At 42.7% G+C, this 15,959-nt stretch overlaps 1 protein-coding gene across 1 annotated transcript in view; it reads left to right on the forward strand.

The window, feature by feature from the left end:
* The window catches only part of LOC122794496, a 613,529-nt gene that overhangs the window by 419,397 nt on the left and 178,173 nt on the right, over positions 1 to 15,959 (forward strand). The gene's annotated exons all lie outside the window — the stretch shown is intronic.

The raw sequence follows: 15,959 nt of genomic DNA on the forward strand, positions 1-15,959 counted from the left end.
CTTTGCTCTGGATGTATGCAAGTTATTTAGAACATTGTTTCTCTTAGAAATAGAAAATAGTAAGATTAGACTAGCTGTTTACTATATTTATGTCAGACTATTCTACAGTATTATTTTAAGCATTTTCCTGTGTCTGAACTCTTGACTAGTACTGTGTTGAATTGAGGAGATTTGTCTTGTGTTTTTGTTATTTATTATTAAATATTTTTAAACCTTTCAACTGTGGCTGTTTTGTGTAGAGATAATTTAAGCTCTAGAGTACATTGCATGTATATAGTGATACTGCCCAAGCCACTCCAATAAGCCTTGCTGTTTGTCATACTTACTAATTGGATAATAATATTGTACAGTAAAATTGAACACCCTTTGGTAAAGGCCTTATGAGTAGCTGATATTAGTGGTTGATGGCAGTAATTTCTACCTTATAGCCTGGGCAGAGAAGGGGGCATAACTGGACAACCTGTGCCAGCCTTCCCCAGGAGTGTCTGTGTGTTTGTTTATAACTCATATCTCAAAGTGTGTGTGTGCCAGCTACTTGGGCAGGGACACAAAGCACTGGGTGGAAAGAGAGGTTGCTGGAGGTTTTAGCTTGACCACTAGGCTGAGACCTGTACCCTACAGCTGCACCAGTGGGGAGTCTTACTGGGGACTTGGAGAGAAAGGGAGAAACCAACCCTGGACTGACTGATCTCTGTGTGTGCTCTTAAGGGAAACTGTACTTTACTGTGTGTGTACTTGTTATCCCTTCCAATGTGCATACCCCTCACTGATGCTAGTGGTGAGGATTGTGGCTCCTAGATTACTGGGCCAGTGCACGGGCATCACAACTGCATTTAGTGATGACTGCCCAAATCTATAGCTACCCATTCCAGGGACTTAAATATGGCCTGTGGTTTAAATAGAACATGCTGGCGGGACAGATTATCTCCCAGCGACTGCCACGTCTTTGGAACAGGCCACCAATTCATGTGAAGCAGAGCACCTCTATGACAAAAGATACAAAATAGTGTATTTTAAGGGAAATAGTCCCTAAAGGACTTGGTGTGTATAAATTTCCCAATAATGTCATTATGGGTTCTGTATTTTATAATGAACTTATAGAAGTCTTCAATAAGTGTGGTTTGGACGTCTTGAGACTGATTATTAGAGAAAATGTAAGGTGTCAAGAGTCAATTCAAAAGGACATAGAAGAATTAGACCAGCATATCAAGGAGGATTTAATATTTATTATTAAGGAAGAGAAAGATAAATATTTTGCCATTAGAAATGATATAGATGACAAATGTGAAGATTTGGTACATAGAAAAATAAAAACGGAGAGGGACATCAGGGAATACAATAGTAACAACAGTTACCCTAAACCTCCACAGAAGTATTTTAAACAAAATAATGAAATTAGGCAAAATTCCGAAGAGGAGAATGACAGGAATGAAAGGCATTTCTATGTGGAAGAGGACCAGGATTATGACCAGGCCTATCCACCCCTATGTAGATCTGAGAGGCTGATGAATAAACAGGGCCCACAGCAGACAAATTTTCAGAGGGGGGGGAGGGGGAGATTTTAATGAATACCCACCCTACCACATTTTATAATAATGACAACTTGATAAATGGAACCAAAAATACGTACAATAACTACTCCATATATAATTTCAGCAACTTAGATGTAGAAAAGGAACATTTTGGGCTGTTGTCTAAGGGGTTGAAATTCATCCCATATAAAAAAGGAGACATTACTAGAAGCTTACTGGACATAAAAATATTTTTGAGAAAAAGTCAATCTGCGTATTATGTTTCCAGGGAAAAGGTGAATACAAACACTGAATTAAAATGGAAGAGTATTTGTAATCCACCCTTACACCCCCAGTTGAAAAATCTGGAAAAAGAGGTGAGAAAAGAACAGGCTAAAGTGGGTTATAGGGTAAATTTAAGTAAGAAAGAAAGAGAATTAATGTATGAAATTAAGGACAACAGGAACATTAGAGTAATGAAACCAGATAAAGGGGGTGGGGTTGTCCTTATGGATAACATAATATATGAAAGTAAGATGAATATAACACTATGGGATGAAACAAGATATTCTAATGTCTCATTAAATGAGATAAATAAAACCTATAATAAAATAGATATGAGCATAAATGATATGTTGCATGAAGAACTTATTGACTATAACACCTTTATGTACCTGAAAGTGGATAAACCAAGAACACCTACAATATTTGGTATACCTAAGATACATAAATGTGAAAGGGACCCTCCCCTCAGACCAATTGTATCTGCAGAAGGATCCAACACTTATGCTTTAGCCAAGTACGTAGATAAGAAATTAAAGAATTTATGGTTAGGCAGAAAAACTATATTAAGAGATTCCTGGGACCTCCTAAGAGAAATTTCCGATGATTTATACCATGATAACCTTCTTTTTATCACTATAGACATTATTGATTTATTTTCTTCCATACCTTATAAGGATGGGATGGAATTGTTAGAAGAGATAATCTATGAGGATAAGATACTAACACAGAACGAAAAATTAGTCAATATTTGGTTAATGGATTTAATATTGAAAAATAATTTTATATATTTTAATGGGGAATTTTATCAACAGATACAGGGGGTAGCAATGGGAGCTGCTTGTGCCCCTACCTATGCTAATTTGGTCCTAGCAAAATGGGAGGAGAACTACATATTAAATACGGAATTTAAAACCTGCTGGACACTATATGGTAGGTTTTTGGACGATATAGTTATTTTTTGGACAGCGGGAAAAGAAAAATTTGAGGAATTCATGGGGTATATGTGTAATACAACTATTTTTTTAAGGTTTACATATAAAATCTCTGATACCAGTTTACAATATTTGGACATAGAAGTATATAAGATGGGGACAAAGTTTGAAACTAAAATATTTAGAAAATCAACTTTTTGTAATTCATTTCTACATTTCGAGAGTGCACACCCCATGCATTGTAAAAAGAATATTGTCAAGGGGCAATTTGTAAGGGGTAGTCGCATGACTAGTTCTGAAAATGATTTTTTTTAAGGAATGTGAGTTACTGGAAATGATGTTTTTAGAGAGAGGCTACCCCCTGAATTTTATTAGGCAAATAAGGGAAGAAGTAATAAATGGGAGAAATAGTAAATTTAAGCCCATACAAAAATGTAAGGAATATAATAATGAGTTTAAAGAAAATAAAGGGAATGAATTTCAACAGGTTTTAATATTAGAATATAATGTTTTAAATAATAATGTTAAAAAAAATCTTTTTAAGGGAATGGGAGAGATTTGTTTCCCTTTCAGATATTGAGAATCCATCTAACATTCCGCAAAAGGTGATTTATAAGAATTCGCAATGTATCAGAACTATACTGGAAAATAAACATAAAGGTAGTCCCAATAGAAGCAGGGTAGGTACATATAAATGTGGCCATTGTACTCAATGTACATATATTTTGAACACAGATAAGTATTACCTGGAATGTAGAAATAAATGGATTAATAGTTCTGACCATTACAATTGTGAAACCAGGGGAATAATTTATTTGGCTACTTGTAAAATATGTGGGTCCTTCTATGTTGGAAAGACAGAGAGGATGTTAAAAAGAAGGATCTATGAATATACTTATGACATATCATTAGGAAACTAATGCCCTTTTCAAACACACCAAGGTATGTTCTGAATCCAAATTTGGGTTTATGGTATTGGAACAAATTAAAAATTATATCGGGGGGAGGGGGGTCCATGGGAAGACAAGACAGAATTGAGAGAGTTACGGTGGCAAATAACCCTGGAAGCTGGAAACCCCCCTGGATTGAATGATTATATTTCCATTTTACCATTATTAAAATTAAGGTCTGCTAAACTTTAAAGGAACTTGAATTGTAAAACTAATAATAGCCACCAGATGGCATAGGTTTCCCACTGTCATACGGATTCTCTGCACTTTGCAAGCATTTTACAAGCATTTTATAATCAAGTTTAAACCTTATTTATTGGGCTTTTGATATATTTACTATTTTATCATTTCAATAGATAATTTTTAAGTGAATCAATAAATATATTAATGTCATGTTTATAGTTGTTTAAGTGTTAACAAACAAGGAATTTTAATGGTTAATATTTTAAATGACTAATTAAGATCTAAGCCGTAGAATCATTGGCATTTTTAAAAGTGACAATTAACTCCCCATAGGCTATTCATTTTATTGTTCCTACATAAATACTGGATTTCCTTGAGTATTCTGGCCATCTGATGAAGTCTATGTAAGAAAGACGAAAACGCATGGTTGGTTGTTTAAGGCGTTCATGGTGTTTTGTGTGTGCTTTTAACGTGGTCCGTATCCGTTTTTTTGTGGATTTAATAAATTTACAAACGGAGGTCTTCTCCACGCTTCTTTAGTTGCACTTTTTTGGATTTATTGGTTGATTCGTGCAGTTTTCCACTACTTTGGTTTAATTGAAAATAAGGAAAAAAAAGTTGGAAATAAGCTTTTCAACCCAAACCAGCATTTTGCCGTGACAGTCAATGGCATGCATAAGACAACAATACCAGGGAATAGTGATTGCTAAGGGGGAAGGTTCAGTGTGAGTGTGGTAACTATGAATTAGTATTCTGTTTTATGCAAATGAGGGGATTGATACTGAATCACAGAATTCCTCTCAGTGTTAGCTTGCACCCAACTGTGTAGGTGCAGCAACACCATGGTATAAGAGGTAAATGACCTCAAAAGGGGGAGTGTCATTCATGTTGTAAGCTTATTTGAACTCTGTGGCACGTGTTTGCCCTTAGCTAAGCACAGCTAAGGAAAGGGGTGTGTCTGAGGCTGCCTTGCAGTGTTTACATTGTCTAAATGGGTCTGCGTGCCGTGCACTGGGTTTTAAACAAAACAAAAAAAACACAGGAAATAGCAGCTCTGTTCACATCTGAGCACTGGGAATGCACGGCATGCCTCGGGGCTTAAACGAGAAGGCAATGGGAAGGGAAAACAGCAGTAGGAAGGCAATCAAGGAGAACTAGCATAGCTCGTAGGTGAAATATATCAGAATCAGCCAATTACACAGGCAGTAGCCCAGTCTAGCACACTACTATAAACTATGCAAACACCTTTCACTGTTTTTTTCCCACAAACTCTACACCACCGGTGTACATAGACAGGAAAGTTTTACCTGACAAAACTAACAAAATGTTAGGGGCTGCTGTTGCTCTCATACATCAATATGTGGAAGAGGCTGAGGGTGGTGAGGATGAGAATGCTGACGACCAACGCACAGTGAGGAGGAGAAGGAGAAGAGTGTATAGACCCAGGGTAACCTAACAGGGGCTACATGAGCTGGAGATAGTGAAGTACTACAGGGTGGACAGGGACATTCTACAGCAAATTGTTGAGCTGTGCCGGCTATGCCTCAGACACAGAACGAACAGAGGGGAACCCATCCCAGTGGCTACCAAGGTATGTGTAGGCTTAAGAATTCTAGCCACAGGTACCTTCCAAAGGCCACTGGAGATATCATGGGGATCTCACAGACTTCAGCATCCAAGGTACTCCACCAGTTCCTGGATGCCATGTCAGCACATGCCGGTGAGCACATATATTTCTTCAACACCCGTGAGGCATTGACCAGCAATATGCATCTCTTCTACTAAGAAACAGAATACAATGAGGTAGTGGGTGCTATAGACTGCATGCATATACATACCAAAGCACCACCCGGTGAACAGTGTAGGGTCTACATAAACCGCAAGGGCTTCCCCTCCATCAGCTGCCAGGTCATGTGCGATGCCCAAGGCATTATCTTGAATGTGTGCTGGCAGCTCTGGAAGTTATCATGACTCCCACATCTGGCATATGACACAGCTGTACCAGACATTTGTCAGTGGGGACATCCCATATGGCTACCACCTAGTGGGGGATGCTGATTACGCACTAGAGCCATGGCTGATGACACCCATCTGAAATGCACACACACCCGAACAAGAACTCCATAATGAGGCACACGCACAAACCAGAATCATAATAGAGCATGTGTCTGGGATGGCTCAAGTCACGGTTCTGCTGCCTGGACATATCTGGTGGAGCCTTGCAGTACTCTCCAGCTACATGTACATAAATGTTCATTGTATGTGCCATGCTACACAATATGATCCTGCGGAAACAGCTGCAGCAGGAACATTACAGGGCAAGGCTGCACAAACCCCCCTCCATTGCCAAGGCCATCACAAGCAGAGAGGGACTCTGAGGAGGAACAACCTGAGCCTGCCCATGTAGGAAGGAGGTGTGCCCAGTATGCCCAGGCTTTGGCAAAGAGGCAACGCATCGCACATACACTGACACAGTAGGGACCCAGGGAATGACACCTCTCACTGACTCGCACATACAGTAAAAGGGATGCCAAACATGACACTACCTGTGCTTTACCATGCATAGGGAGTGTTCTATGTGCATCCGACATAGTCAGCCCTCCATCAACATCCTCAGTACTGGCATAGCCACAAGGTACGTCACTCTTCCTATCAACTGCTGCATGGAGTAGTATGTTCTGTTACTTGTATCTACGGTATGGATGTGAGCATGCAAGGGGATTGGGCGGCTGAATGGGATGGCAGCAGACAGTGGACACCTATGGGCAGCATGAAATCCATAACAAATACTGGTATCAACAAAGTAGGCAGTACTAGACAAGGTGACAAATCCTACTGCAGTACATGTGGTGGCCCAAATGTGTGTCCATAGGACACACACATGCATGTCAGTGAGGCTCACATACCCAATACCAGCCTCAGCCAGCAGGACAGGTGTAGATGACCATAAGGAAAGGCTGTGCTAAGGCCTCCAATTGATGGCAATGGCGAACATCCCCCCCTCCAGACCTGCACAGAGAGACTACAACAGGTCTGGCAGTTGTATGTTAGTTCTAAAGGGTAAAAAGTCTGAAAATGAAATGTATGTCAATAAAACCTAAGATCTGTACTCAACTCATATTCTTCTAGTAGTCTGCATGATAGGTCAGAATACAAAATTAAATGGAAGCCAGCTGAGTACCTGAAATACCAGTACAGTCATAGCAAATATTTAAAGTAATCAGGTGTGCCCCCCCCCCACAATCCTATGTAGAAATGCAGTAACATGTACATGTGGGTTTAATAACAGTGAAGCACAGCTTACCTGAGCTGGCCCAATTTACAGGATAGTGTGTTGCATGTGCAAAGGTCCGTGTGTGTTAGGTTGTTGCGTGTTTAATACTGTCTGGAAGTGGTCAGCATGTAGGCATGGAGGATTATGTCTCGGTGGCCTATGGCCAGAACTGTTGATGACAGGGCCATGTTCCGACAACTGCAGTGCCAACCACAATGCATCTCAGCAATACCCATGCCAGCAGTCGTCCATACTCACTGTCCAAATGTCAATATCTGTCACCATCTGAAAGATGAACATGCCATAAATGTGGGCCCAGACATACACACAGTACACAGGTGGAAGTACCCTAGACAGAGTACATAAAATGCAACTGTCAACTGCACACACCTTTGGAATTGTACATGCACATTAGCTGTCTGCACAGTATGGAATACTGATGTAGTCTGGCCAATCAGTGGCAGACCACAAAAGGCACAGTTACAAAGTAACGAGAGACTGCCTATATCCTCGCACAAGGCAGCATAAGGGGAATGTCCCAGGTATATATGTGAGTCAGCTGCAAGAAGCTTCCATATCACACATGCACTCAGCTCACCCCACCATCAGCCACAGGTTCCTAGGTGGGTACTAGGCTATCTGCCCAAAGGCATTTATAAGCTTAGCCAGAATGTGTTGGCTTTTGCCACCCCCTTAGATTAGTTCCCTGTGCCTCTGTCCAGCAGAGCCACTGAAGTGATCCCAGAGGTAAACTTTCTGTTTCCCATCCACTCGTCAAGGTTTCTTTTGAAGAGTGTTAGCAAGGAGCTCTGCCTAATGTAGACTGGGATCTTGTTCCAAAGCATGGGAAGTCTCTGGGACAGGAATCTATCCCTCCAGCACGTCCTATTTATTGTTGTGATGAGGTTTAGATCCCGAGAGCGTGTGGCTCGAGGGGATAAGGTTGTCTTTAGGTGGAGCATATCCATCAATTCTGGTTTGGACATGGCCTTGTATGTCAGGCAGAGATCACTTCTGAGTAGGCGGTATGCAACCGAGTACAACTGGAAGTTGCGCTGAACCTGTCTGTCAGGATGTTGGCAATATCGGTCGGTTCAGTGTATTTTGTGCCATTCTGCACTAACTTCGAGCAGATCTGAGCATTGCCACTTAGATTCTTGATATAGCTAAAGAATGCCTTGTGGTTATCTTTGGAGTCCTTGGCAATTTTTCTTTCAAAGCTCGCCTTGGATGATTTTATGAGGGATTGTAATTTCTTGCTGATACTGATCAGGGATGTCTTTCCTTCTTGGGATTTTACTCTTTTCTGTACTAGCTTCCTCCTTCTACCGTATAGCTTGTTTATGGCAGGAGTCCACCAGACTGGTTTCTTTTTCTTGGAGGAGTGAGTCTTGGTTTTGCTTGAGATGGCACGATCCATGCTTTCTTGTAGCTGCCCGTAGAATGCATTAGAAAAGGATTTTGCAACTTGGACAGTGTTATCCATTAGCATGGCTTTTAAACTTTCCACCTCGGTCTTAAGTAATGTGAAGTTTGCTTTTGAAATGTTTTTCACTGTGGCTTTCTTGTCCAGGGGTGGGGGCAGAATATGGATATCCAAAATGATTTGTTTATGGTCAGATCTAACCAGCGAGGGGTTGACCTCTGGTGTGGAACACCGGTCGCCCATGTTGGTGATGACCAGGTCCAATATGTTGTCACCTCTGGTGGGAGTGTTGACCAGTTGAACCAGGGCGTTTGAGTTTATAAATTCTAGGAAAAGTTAGGCAAGGGAGTTAGTACTTGAGTAGTTCTCCCAGTTAATGTTTGGGTAATTGAAATTACCCAATATTAGGGTGTTTGGTAGGACCTTTATGTTTCCCAGTGTTTCCAAAAACGCAGAATGGGGTCCTGGGACATGGTGGGTAATCTGTAGCAAGCTACAATTTGAATTGCAGTTTTGCCCATTGTTAGTTGCACGTGGATGATCTCTGAAGCATCGTGCTGTGCCACTAACCTGGAGGTGTGGGTATCCTTGATGAATATGGATACGCCCCCACCTTTTGTATTTTGGTTTGGGTTCTGTGGGAGAAATGCATGGTATGAGTTGTAGCCTGGTAGCGCTGGGGTGCTCTCTGGAGCCTTAAACCAGATTTCTGTTACTGCACATATATCAATTTTCTCCATACTGAGGAGTGCCTTGAGTACATCACAGGTCATATCTCTGCTGTTGGGAATGAGTACAGTTTGACCCCCACTTCTGTATGGGAATACCCACAGAATGCAGCATGCTGAAGAGGTGTCCCTAGCTGTAAGCAGCACCCTGCCAGCATCCAGACCAATGGATTAATATGGACAGGAGCTATTGCCATTAACAGCTCGCAAACTTACCTTGTCACCTCAGGGGAATCCAGTGGCTTGCAGCCTGGGAATGTAGTTGTGACAGAATGTACTGGCCTGCATCACTACCAAATTGCCTACAGTCCTCTGTCAAAGGCCTGTGCCTCACCCGTACTGCCAGTGTATGGTATCTCATGGGGTCTCAGCTAACATAACACAGTCAACAGAACACAAATGCAAGGCCATCTTGACAAATCCCAGTAGCATGACCACCATGTCCTACTGCATGAACTGTGGACCAACCACTAAATACTGCTGGGATGAAGGGACAACTATAGGGATACTTCTCCGATATAGCTCGCATAATGTTAGGAAGAGGACAGAATAACAGAGTGGGGGTGTAGAAGCATGGACGTCATGGAGTGTGTGAAGTCTGAAACTCTGCTGTGCCCCCATACTACCCCTGCCTGCCAACCCAGTAATGGGTGGCTACAAACCTGCTCGTAAACCACAATGTGAAGGGGAACTGACCAGATATATGAGCCCTGCCTCTAGGTAACCTGGGTGAATGTGTACAGCTGACAGGTATGGCCACAGCAGGATTTGGCCATTCTGTTACGTCGCTATATGTACAAGCAGGGGATCCTCAGCCACCACAGTACCAAGGTACTGGGCCATTTTCACAGACCCATCAGCAAATTTCTGCAGCTACCTCTCCAGAATGGCATGAGTGTGCAATAATATGTAGGCTGCAGACCACAATACTGGACACAGCTTCATTCATCTTGTATTTCCCAGGAAACAACTGTGAGCAAATAAGTATATCTATCAGTAGTTGATGACATAATACATCACAGTGTAAAACAGTACACATGTCTGAATATCTCTGCTAACACCAACCATGTAACACAAGCAGCACAGACAAATAGTTACAGTACCCCACTATCTGTCGCCCACTGTGACTCCATACTGTCAACCTATCTACAGATATCCTACAGAAACAGGTTGCTAGATGTAGGTGTAGAACACCAAACCCTGGACTGCAGAACAACCTACCTGGAATGGATTGACACATTCAATACAGAAGGTCATACTGGGCATACTCCTACACTTAGAGAAATGAAGCACATGTCTGACAACACAGTGGACTATACATATCTGTCAGTCGCATATGTCTGTGCACACATACCACAATGTACACTTTTCATGCTTTGCACACACACTGGATAGGAATACTCACACATATCCCAGGCCAACACACTATAATATGTCAAACATACACACACAGAGATGTGGGGAAGAGAGAGACAGACAGTGACAGAGAGATTTCCATCATGAGGCCTGTCCCACCCACCACACATTCAATTGGCCAAAATCACATGATGTGTTGATGTCAATCACTGTAGACATTGCTTTTGGTAGCCCTCCACCCTGCAGTGTCTGTGGTGCTTGTGATAACTGTGTAACACGATAGTACAAATCAGTATTCATCTCGCATTTGTATACCCAGTCCTGTCAAATGTAAAGTTGTGTGTGACCGTGTGTGTGTACGTTTCCAGAGGAATGGTTTATGGCCCATTCACACACACTGCACATCCCACTGCCCATGTTAGCATTCCTGCTGTCAGTCACCTTGAAATAACCCTCTGGCCAAGTCTCAGCCCTATAAGCTGCATGGCACTTGCAATACATGTGTAATACTGTAGTGTAGAAAACTAGTTAGGTGGAAGTTCTAATCCCAGACATGGAAACTGTGTGTGTGTGTGTGTGTGTGTGTGTGTGTGTGTGTGTGTGTGTGTGTGTGTGTGTGTGTGTGTGGCAATTCACAGTCACTACACCTCCCACTGCCCTACTTTAGCATGCCTGCTGAGGTCAGTCACCTTGAAATAACCTTTTGGACAAGTGCCAGCCCCATAAGCTCCGTGGGGCTTGTGATAACTGCGCAATGATATAGTGTACCATACTAGTTAGGTGGGACTTCTAATCCCAGAGATTGCAACTCTGAAACTGTGTGTGTTTGTGTGAGAGTGTGTGTGTCTTCGATAATACCCGATTTTATGGACATTGACATTTACAACTCTCCCCTTACCCCTCCTTTAACACTGCTGCTGATGTTAGTCACCTTGAAAGATACCTTTGGAACAGCTCTCCAACATGTAAGCTCCATGGCGCGTGCCATAAATGCGGAACAATGTAGTAGCAACAACTACACAGGTATGGGTTTGAATCTTATCTGTGGCACGTGTTTCTGTGTGTACATATGTCTACTTATGTATGTCTGTACCTCAAAGACTTTGGCTCCATTTACACCCAGTACACATCTCAGAGACTGACGTTAGCAGTCCTGCAGATATCATCCACATTAGAAGTACCTGTTGCCAACCCTAAATCATGTAAGGTCAGGAGTGCATGTGGTAAATGCGTAACATAATAGTCCATAAAGACTGTTAGATGTTTGAACCTCACCCCTGGCAAATGTAAACGTGTGTGTAGGGTAAAATTATTTTTGGGATCTCTCACCCACTACATCATCCAATGCCAGTATTTACAAGGGCTGCTGATGCTCCTCACCTTAGAAGTACCTTGGGACAAAATCCATCCTATAAGCTCCGTGGCGCATGCGATAAATGTGCCACAATATAGTAGCAATACATAGCTAGGTAGGGGGTTGAATCTCAGTACTGGCAAGTGTGTGTGTGTGTGTGTGTGTGTGTGTGTGTGTGTGTGTGTGTGTGTGTGTGTGTGTGTGTGTGTGTGGAGATGAATAATTGTGAAGCCATTCACAATCACTACACCTCCCACTGCCCTACTTTAGCATGCCTGCTGATGCCATTAACCTTGAAATACCCCTTTGGCCATGTTTCAGCCATATAAGCCCTGTGGTGCTTGCGAGAACTGCTTAATACTGTAGTGTAGCAAAATAGTTAGATAGGAGTTCTAATCCTGATCCTACCAACTGTGATAATGTGTGTGTTTCTGTGAGACAGTGTGTGTGTGTGTGTCTTTGTTGACATCTGATTTTGTGGACATTCACACTAACTACACATCCCTTAGTCCTCCTTTAGCACTGCTGCTGCTGTCACTGATCTTCAAAGATACCTTTGGACAGCTCTCCAACATGCAAGCTCTGTGGTGCATGCAATAACCGCGTAACACTGTAAGAGCAATACATAGTCAGGTAGGGGTTTGAAACTCAGTACTGGTAAGTGTGTGTGTGTGTGTGTGTGTGTGTGTGTGTGTGTGTGTGTGTGTGTGTGTGTGTGTGTGTGTGTGTGTGTCATCAGTATCCTGTGTGGGTGTTGGGGTGATTGTGTAATGACAGGATCCACTGCAGTGTGGGTTTTGCTACATCATTATATTGAGGACCTATATGTCCCAATGTCCACATTACAAGGCCAACAGTTTTCAAACACTGTAGAGGTTGCTGTAGACAATCCTTAGCCATAAATGTGTACAGCCATGTGCAATTACTGTGTGACAGTATGGATTAGTTAACAATATAGGCAACCGTTATAATACCCAGGTACCACTCTCCACCTACGGATCATACACAAACACGCTTGTCTCTTTACTCCCTTCCTTTCTTACCCCCCCCCCCCCTATGGTGGATGTGGAAAAGTACATCTGTCTTGTATAGGCAGCAGCTTGAGTTTTGTAAGTAATGTTCAGCTGATGGCCTGTCCACGAATTGGAGTACCCCACTTGCTAATTGCATGTGGAACAGCTGTTGTCATTCCTATACCCAATTGCATGGAAACACACTCCCATAACTATGCAGCTGGGTGTTGGCCTTTTTCCTTCACTGTGAGCAGGACTTCATGTGGGTGTCTGACAAACAGCATCACAGAGGGTAGTTGGAAATACCTCTTACGACATACACTGTGGAAACAGGCCAACAAACAGGAGGGGGATGTTCCAGATATGGGGACAGAATTTAAGTATTGCTGTTCTACAGTTGAAGTAATGTTGGTTTAACAGGGTTTGTATGGATATGGCTGTTCTACATGATTTAAAGTCTGGCATTACATTGTTGTGTCTGAGGTAACTCTCACCTGTAGGGCTATCTGCAAACTGGCCAGAGTTTGGAGTCTTAGATGTGGCGTGTTACTCACACATTTCTTATCTTTAGAAATGCAGTAGCATACTCTGATGATTGCAGTCAGTACATGGTGACATCCATGTGAGTTACTTACTTCATATCCCTCAGAAAAGATATGTCACAACAAACCCTGTTACACCAGGAATTCTTCCAGTTTATCACAGCAATATGTCAATATTGGCCCTGTGTTTGTGCCTCTGTCCCCCAAGTCTGTCACCCTTTGTCCATATGTCATGCAATAACAGGTGCATATGTACAGTATATTACTTACTGACATCATTTCTGATAAGCCAGTGATATACATGTTATGTATAGTAGGCCTTATATTTGAGGACAAAACCTGGACATTCTGCTGTAGACTGTACAGTAGTGAGGTCTGTGTACTTATGGTGACTGCTGACAGAATGTCAGTATTGTGTAGCAGTGTATTCTGTATATGTTACTTGGCCTGTGTACAGACTGTGGTAGATGCCGGTGTTCTTGGTCCTGTTCTATCTGATGTTGCATGCTGCTCCAGTTTCTGGTACTATATCAGCATATATATTTGTAGGGCCAGATTGAGACATGTCCCATACCACAGTCAGGTATCAGATTGCACTGTGAATTGGGTCAATATATGTAGGGTTAGTGTGTGAGTGGCAAATATGAAGATGGATTTGTTCACACAGTCCATGTACTGTACTATTAATTAGGCTTACCATAATGTGACTTGTGACTGTGTATGCACTTTCACACTGGTGTCTGTTACTTACCTGTAGTGCCTGCTATATTTGCAAGTACATGTGTATTCTACCATAGGAAACTTGGGTCAGTGTTGTGGCAGTCTGCCTATAGTTTACACAGTGCTTTGTGACATGCCTAGCAGGTCAGTGTATTTACCTAGTGTGATGTTATGCCAGATATTTGTCAGATGTACTGTTGCCTGGCCACCATATGTGTTGTGTATTTCTGAAAAAGCAGTGTGATGCTGTGAAGATGTATGTCACTAACTAGTGGGAAGTATGTTGGCTTGGGTCCTCTGCTCCTCCGGTTAATATGTGTGGGGGCAGACAGGACGGTGTGAATGCATCAACTGTATGAGCTTATCTATTCCAGTATTGGTGTGATATCCCCATTTTCATGGCTGTAAACATCCTCTTTGTCGGGCTTGGTCCACACATCTTGCACTAAGGAGTTGTGTATATACATCTGGACTGACCAGACTGTGTCAGACTGTCGACGTTTATTGGTCAGATTTCTGTTATATTCCACAGGATCATTACTATGATTTGTGTGGCACTTCACTATGATGATTTTAAGATGTCTGTCAGTAACTGATGGTGTACATGTCAGTATCAGAAGTGACTTCTTACACAACATGTCTGTTGACACTACCCCATGGGCCAATCATGGGTCAAAGCATCTCACGGGGACTCCTCCTCTGGGGGAAAAAGGGTAAAGTAGCTGCTGCATTTGTTGTTCGTACGGGAGGTGAAGAGGTCACAGCAGGGTTGGCCCATCAGTGGAAAATTTCTGCCGTCACTCTGGGATTGAGAGACCACTCGTGTGGAAGGAGAATGCATCTGCTCAACCTGTCCACAGTCACGCTGGAACTCCCTGGGATGTGCGTTGCTATTAGAAAGCAGTAGAAAGTTATCACCAAGTGTCAAATTCTCATGGCCTCTCGACAGGGGAGTAAGGATTTGTTTCCTCCTTGTTTGTTGATGTACCAGACTACTGACATATTGTCGGACTGAATTGCAATAGTTCTGGGGGGAAGAAGTGGATGTAATGCCTGCAACGCTAACAGCACCACTCAACTCCAGAACACTGATATGCAGGTTGGCCTCTAAGCTCGACCACGTCCCTTGGACCGTCTTTCCCTGAAAATGGCCCCCCCACCCTATCAGGGAAGTGTCCGTGGTCACAGTGGTGTTGGGTTGAGGGGGCTGAAAAGGGCAACACCAAAGTTCTGCATCTGGCCTCATTCACCGGAGGAGATCTTGCTTGCAAGAGTTGGTTATGAGCACCTCCGAGTTTAGGGGGTGAAGATTTGCAAACCACTGGGACAATAGGAGCCATTGCAACAGTCTCATGTGTAACCTTGCCAGAGGAATTATAGGAATGGCTTCAGCCATGGACCCCAGAGTCTGGAGAACTTCCCTTGCTGACACCTTCTTTTGACAGAGTATCACAAGCACTTGCAATCTTAACCTCTGAAGCCTGTGAGCTGGGAGAGATACCAGACAGGACTGAGCATCAAAAACTGCCCCTATAAATACCAGCTGTTGGATAGGTTCTAAGTTGGATTTCTCCCAGTGTACAGGGATTCCCAGGGACTCTGCCAGTGAATCGGAGGGCCACAGTCAGAAGCCGCTTGGTGGGGGCGGAGAGAAGCCAATCGTCCAAATATGGAACCCGGAATCC

Source organism: Protopterus annectens, chromosome 2.part1 (assembly GCF_019279795.1).
Source record: "Protopterus annectens isolate FY-2018-M chromosome 2.part1, PAN1.0, whole genome shotgun sequence".
Lineage (NCBI taxonomy): Eukaryota > Metazoa > Chordata > Ceratodontiformes > Protopteridae > Protopterus > Protopterus annectens.